At 37.8% G+C, this 7,301-nt stretch overlaps 2 protein-coding genes across 4 annotated transcripts in view; one reads left to right on the top strand and one right to left on the bottom strand.

Annotated features, from left to right (window-relative positions):
* LOC106869128 (probable E3 ubiquitin-protein ligase HERC4) overlaps positions 1–7,301 on the top strand; it is a 99,900-nt gene that overhangs the window by 10,391 nt on the left and 82,208 nt on the right. The window contains exon 1 of one of the 3 annotated variants that reach the window (XM_014914691.2): positions 6,111–6,642. The exons of 1 other annotated variant lie outside the window; for it this stretch is intronic. The gene's annotated coding sequence lies outside the window, so the exon portion shown is untranslated. Of the gene's footprint in view, positions 1–6,110; positions 6,643–6,814; positions 7,198–7,301 lie in introns of those variants that run through there. One more of the 3 variants, XM_014914693.2, reaches the window with a different exon arrangement.
* LOC106869129 (uncharacterized) overlaps positions 1–7,301 on the bottom strand; it is a 36,034-nt gene that overhangs the window by 27,904 nt on the left and 829 nt on the right. The gene's annotated exons all lie outside the window — the stretch shown is intronic.

The following is a 7,301-nucleotide window of genomic DNA, read 5'->3' as shown; positions in this document are numbered from 1 at the left end:
GGGCTGGCATCGACCACACAGGAATGGTGCTTATTGCATTCCACCAACACAGGAGCCAGTCAGGTGGCACTGGCATCGGCCACAACTACAATTTCCATTTTGATTTTGATTTTTGATTTTACTTCCGCAATAGGTCTCCTCAAGCATGGCGTGTCGCCCAATGATTCAAAGGTATTTTTTAAATGGGCTGGTTATGCAACATAGGTATAGGCTATGGCTGTGATCTCACTTTACTTGCCGGGTCTTCTCAATCACAGCATATCTCCAGAGGTCTAGGTCTCTTGTCATTGCCTCTTTGAGGCCCAATGTTTGAAGGCCGTGCTTCACCACCTCATCCCATATCTTCTTGGGTCTCCCTTTTCCACAGGTTCCTTCCACTGTTAGGGAGTGGCACTTCTTCACACAGCTCTCCTCATCCATACACGGCACATGACCATACCAATGCAGTCGTCTCTCTTGCCCACCACATTTGATGCTTCTTATGTCCAACATACTAGCTTCATTTCTTTCAAGCCTACATATGTCCTCAACAGTCACAGCCCATGTTTCACTGCCATGTAGCATGGCAGTACGCACACATGCATCATACAATCTACCTTTCACGCTGAGTGAGAGGCCCTTTGTCACCAGCAGAGGTAGGAGCTTTCTGAACTTTACCTAGGCTATTCTTATTCTAGTGGTAACGCTCTCAGAGCATCCACCCACCACTACAGACTTGGACACATAGGTAGCGGAAGCTATCAACTACTTTTAGTTTCTCCCCTTGGCATGTGATGGAATCGTTTTCTGAGCATCTTCAGTGTTTATTGCCCCTGTGCATCTGCCACACACAAAAGCTACCATCCCGGTTAACCTTGCTTTGATGTTGCTGCACCTCTTATGCATCCATAGCTTACACTGGGTACATCTTATGGAGTTTCTACCTACACCTTTTCTACAGATTGAGCAGGGCCATCTACCTGAAGGGATTTGTGGTTTGTTCGCCTTCCTACTTACTAAGACTTTGGTTTTTGCAACATTGACTTTAAGGCCCTTCAATTCTAAACCTTGCTTCCGCACCTGAAATTTCTTCTCTAGTTCTGGTAGTGATTCAGCTATGAGAGCAAGGTCATTAGCATAGAGGAGCTCGCAGGGGCAGCATGTCTTGAATTCCTCTGTTATTGCCTGGAGGACTATGATGAATAAGAGGAGACTGATCCTTGGTGAACCCCTACTTCTACCCAGAATTCTTCACTATACTTATTGCCAACCCTTACCTTACTGACAGCATCCCTGTACAGCTCTTATTAACCACTCGTCTATCCCTAGTTTCCACATCGCCCACCAGATAAGGGATCAGGAGACCCTGTCAAAGACTTTCTTCAAGTCAGCAAAAGCCAAGTATACAGGTTTATCTTTGGCTAGGTATTTCTTCTGCAGTTGCCTTACCAGAAATATAGCATCAGTGGTGCTTCTACCTGGCACAAAACTGAACTGCATCTCATCTAAGCAGACTCTCTTCCTAATTAGTTGGGCTATGACCCTCTCCATGACCTTCATCACCTGATCCATCAGTTTGATGCCCCTGTAGTTATTTCTATCTAAAGCATCACCTTTACCTTTGTAGCAGCTGACTATGGTGCTGCTATGACTAGACCATAACACACACCACCAGATATTTTAAGCATCTCAGCAGTGATTCCTGACGGGCCGGGAGCTTTTCATGACATTTAATCCTTAATTGCTTTATCTACCAGGGCGCTATCGATTCGGGTAGCTGGTCCCTCGATTGGGTCAACATCTGGCAGGCTCTCCTCCTTCCATTCATTCTCCACATTCAGCAGCCTTTCATAATGGCATCTCCAAGCCTATTTCTTTGAAGAATCATTAAAAGCAAGTGCACCATCATCTATGCAGACACACTTCTCTCCTGTAATTTTCTCTCACACACTGTCTTGCAATCCGAAATACTTCAGTTCTTTGGTCCTCATTTCGCTGAACATTCGCAGACTTCTTCTTATTTGCTTCTCTCTTGGCTATATATACCTGTCTCCCAGCCTCCCTTCTGGCTATCTGGTACAGTTCCTGCTACCCGCACTCTTCCAGGTTTTCCAGGCCTGTTTCATTGCTCTAATGGCCTTATCTACAGTATTGTTCCACCACCATGTTACCCTAGGTCTGGAAGGGACTTTGCACCAGCCGCAGATTTGATCTGTGGTGCTCAGTAAGCTGTCACATAGGAATTTCCAGTTACCCTCTATGTCACAAGTCTGTGGCTCCTCCTCCCTCTCATCAAATTGCTCCGTGAGGATGTCCTTAAATCTCTGACCATGTGAAGTGTCGTTAGGTTCCAAATCCTTCTTTTCAAGATTGATCTGCTTCTTGGCATCCTTCTGGTCTCAAGTCTAAAGTCACTAATGATTAGACTATGCTGGGGGTACATTCTTCGCCAGGGAGGGTCTTTGTATTTAAGAGCAAACATGCATCCCGCTGTCTGATAACCTATCAATCAGGCTGGCAGAGTCGCCTGATTGATAGGTTATTAGGTGGCTGATAATTTGTACCTTGTCAGTGCTATGCCAGTGTTATTGAAGCTGCAGTTAAAAAATGTAAATACTTTGCATGAAACCATTGGTACTGCATTAACACCACCTATTCTATTAAAATAAATGACGCATTCATCAATGTGGTTTTGAGTACTCACTTTCTTCTTTGATAGTTTAATATATATCATCACGATCATGATCATGATGACCATCATCATCATCATTTAATGTCTGTTTTCTATGCTGGCATGGGTTGGTCAGCTTGACAGGAGCTGCACCAGGTCCCCTTGTCTATTTTGGGTTGGTTTATACAGCTGGATGCCCTTCCTAACACCAACCACTTTACAGAGTGTACTGGGTGCTTTTTATGTGACCCCCTATCTATATCTATCTGTATATACAGAGTGGTCCAAAAGTAGGTCTACAGTTATCACGTAGGCACTTTAAATTTCTTTTAAAACATTTTATTACATTTAAATTTCAATCTTACAAACTGAAAAGGGAGCTTGACAAAATTAACTAAATTAGCATAGAATAATGGTTTCATATTTTTGTATAATTAAGATCTAAACTGTTAATATATGAATGTGAAAGGGACAGTTGAATAACTGTAAACCTACTTTTGGGCCACCCTGTATGTGTATGTATATACACACACACACACATATATGTGTGTGTGTGTGTGTGAAGGTGCATGGCTTAGTGGTTAGGGTGTTACACTCACGGTTGCAAGATCATGGGTTCAATTCCCAAACCGAGCATTGTGTTGAGTTCTTAAGCAAAGCACTTTGTTTCATGTTGCTCTGCGATCATGTGGCACCCAGTTGCACCTGTACAGGTAATGTCAATATGATGGAGAGAGTAAGATTATGTCTACACAAACATTTGATCACTATAAACAAATCATCTATGTGGTTGTTTTATTAGAAATTGTTGAACCCTCATACATCATCTAACTATGGGAGAGTCCATTATATATATATATATATATATATATATATACTTGAACAGTACAAAACACATTGAGACCAATGGTGTATAATAACATCAGATAGTCTGGTTGAAACCGTGATATATATATGTGTGTGTGTATATAAATATACATACATATATTTATTGCATGCACCTGGAACTCCATTGGTTACAACAAGGGTTCCAGTTGATCCAATCAATGGAACAGCCTGTTCGTAAAAATCAACAAGCAAGTGGCTGAGAACACCACAAACATGCTTACTCTTAATGTAGTTCTCAAGGAGATTCAGCACAACACAGAATGTGACAAGGCTGGACCTTTGAATTACTAGTACAACTCATTTTTGCCAGCTGAATGGACTGGAGCAACATGAAATAAATGTCTTGCTCAAGGATACAACACACTGCCAGTAATCTGCTTACAACTGTGAGCTGAATATGCTAACCACTTAAGCTAAGCGCATTCACATGTACATATATATATTTTTATACAAATATACGTATATTAAGTATCTGATTTAAGTTATAGAATGAAATTCAACAAATTCAATCATATTTTTTATAAATGGAGGAAATTAGATGTTAATATGGTATAAAATATTTATACAAATATATATACATACATGCATACACACATACTTATTCCCTCTCTTTTTTGGTGAAATATAGTGATTTTCTGTCTCTGGGTTGTAGACTTAATCTGTATAACATCTTAACATGCTTTTAAGTGTTCCCCTGTGTTAAATCTCTCCACATCAGATCTCCTCTGATAGGTGAGTAACTTCTCTCTCTCCCTTTTTCATTTTTTTTTGCCAAGAGATTGGAACATTGGTAGAAGGTATGATCATACCACTGTTTGTGTCAACATATTTAATGTACTGAGATCCATCCTTCTTCTCTGTCCACTATTCTTAAGAGGGTTGCTGGGGTAGTGTCTGCATGTATTTCCACCATATAGTCCTATCAGGAGCAACTGCTATTAGACTTTTTGGCTGGATTCTTAAGCATGACAAACTGAGACTATGGACATTACCCAACCATCTCATTCTTAGTCTGTCCTTAGGTTTCCTGCCAGTTGCCTCAGCTTAAAGAATCTGTCTTGCAATTATTTTCTTCCAAATTCTAACCACATGTTCATATTACTGGATCTGTGACCTCTGAATGTGGAAAGGTAGTGACTCGTTCTATAGACTCCCTGATCTCTGAGCTATGCACCCTATTGAGTAACATTACTCCAGAGATCCTTTGGAGTAACATCATTGTTCTTTTTTGGACATTACCTATTGTATTTGAAATTGTACTCTTTTGGTCATTATCCAACAGTTTTGACTATAGGTGAGAATAGGTACAAAAAACAAAATTGAAAATAACAAATTTGGCTTTTTTTCCAACTTCTCCTCTTCTAAAGATTGAATGCTGGATAATGGCACATTACTGTACCAACACCTGCAACTTTAGCATTAAATTCAGCTTCCTGCTTCTCATCACTCGTTAATATGGCCCTAAGATGTTTAAACTTCTCCACATGATGTTCCACTAACATGTAGAGTGTATTGGGAAGACTTTCTTAAGAGGACAAATGTCTGTCTTTGCAACACTAATTTTCACCCTTGCCTTGCAGCGCTCAGCAATGAACCTGTTCAGTGCATGCTAGAGATCACCTTCTGATAAACCAAGTAGCAACATGTTGTCTGCAAATATCAGCCAAACAAATTAATATTATTTTCATTATTTTGGCAAATTGAGAAACAACTTTGGACATATTTCGACTTTATTAGACCTCCACGATGGAAAAAATATACATCATTATATTTGTGAAAAGAATTGTAAGGAAATCACTAGTAGTAAATTAGCATATTAACAAAAATAAATCATTATTCATGGACGCTACTCCTATGAAAATCGAAAGTTAGATTTAACATTTACTGCAAAAAGTATATTTTAAAAAATTATCAAAAAATAAATAGGTGATGACGAAAAGACAATATTCTCTGGCTTATTTTATCCTTTTGTTTTGTTTTTAATTCTCATATTTTGATGTTTTGTTTTAGAAACACACTATACTCTGTCCCTGGTGTGTGGAGGTAGAATTAATTATTCTTTGGTTAAGAAACAGAAAGTAATACAATCATAATTCATTTGTTCTATTCTTTCTTAATGTCTATGAATTATTGTTAATACGATTAGATTATTAATCTTCATCTTTTAAAAAATAATTATACTATATATGTCAATCGGTTTGCTGTCTGGTCGTCATCAGGTATTTTTTCTCAATATGTACATAGTTCTAAAACTGGATTCGAATAGCGAATCTTTATGCTAATACAAAGAGTAATGACGCTTTAAACCACTGGCTCGTGGTTTGAAACGAGTGCGGTGTACATATATAGGAATAAGAAATTTCACGACGTTCGGATATTAAACTAATATTAATATTTTGAAAGAGGTCTTATTCTTTCATTTTCGATTCAGACGATTTCACTTTTGTTTTCTACAAACTTTCGTTACATTTCGTAATATTTTATTTTCACTATTATTATTTTTAAATAAACTTTCTCTGCGTTTCGTCGCATTTTAGGAGCTTCTTAAAGCGCGAGCGCCACATAGCGGCGAAGAATTGAAAGTTAGAAGTAAAAGAAAACAAAAACTAAACAATACAAAGCGTAAAATCAAAATCAGGAACTGAAACGAAACACTAAACCTAAAAATTCCTTGAGAAAAAGCGCCACCACCATACAGCAATCAAGTGGAAGTAACTCGTGAGATAATCATGTCGAGACGCTTTAAAGATCTGTCAGAAAGCGAAACCTAAGAGTTAATGATTGAAAGGCGGGTGACGTGATTCTCACATTTCTTTAAAATATATTTATATATATAAATATATTATAAATTTATGTAATAGAAAAGATACATTTTATTGATGTGGGCAGGATTTTTATAACCCCAAACAACAACAAAAAATTAAAAATATTAATCGAAAAGACTTCCTTAGAAAGAAGCTAAGGTAAAACTAATATCGCTATGAAAAGATTGAAGCTGGGCTACTCGTAATCAGGAGGAAGAAGAGACGAAGTCAAAACACTGAGTTAAAACAGAAGAGAAAAGAGACAGAGCTGTACTTAAGACTGCTAGACACGGGTGACAGGTAAATATATCTACACACGTAATATACAAAAATGTATATGATATACACAAGAGTGTCTTTCATTATATATATGTATTTATAATATATATATATATATATATATATATATATATAAATATATATGTATATATGACACGCGCACGCAAACGTTTGTAAAATTACTTCTGGCTCAAACACATCATTCATATCGAGCCAACGAAGAAAGGTGCTTCTGTGTAGTTGTCCAACCTGCTAGATATAGCAGCAAAATTTCCCTCAAATCACATCCAGTATCTTCGAGGACACGTTGGATAATGTTTCATTCTAAGTTCCCTGCACGTAGAAAGACGGGATAGTCACGGCTAAAATACCTTTCCTCATACATCTACTCGATGACAGTTAAACACACTCACTCTCACTATAGTGGAGTGAGTGTGTGTGTGTATATATATATATATATATATATATATATATGTTTGTCTTGTGTGTGTGTGTTTGTGCAATGTGGAGTGACTTACAAAGATATTTCTTAGCAGCCTTTTGTTTCTCTATATATCTCTAGCAGTTTATTTTGAGGTAAGTACCACAATTTTTCGTAAAATAACACAACATAGCTTAGTGTGTGACATGTATTAAAATACAGTTGTATATCACCGTCCATGCCGTAAAGTGTATATATA

The sequence above is a fragment of the Octopus bimaculoides genome, chromosome 5 (assembly GCF_001194135.2).
Source record: "Octopus bimaculoides isolate UCB-OBI-ISO-001 chromosome 5, ASM119413v2, whole genome shotgun sequence".
Taxonomy (NCBI): domain Eukaryota; kingdom Metazoa; phylum Mollusca; class Cephalopoda; order Octopoda; family Octopodidae; genus Octopus; species Octopus bimaculoides.
Note: the sequence above shows the minus strand (reverse complement) of the source record. Positions and strands in the feature narration are given on the sequence as shown.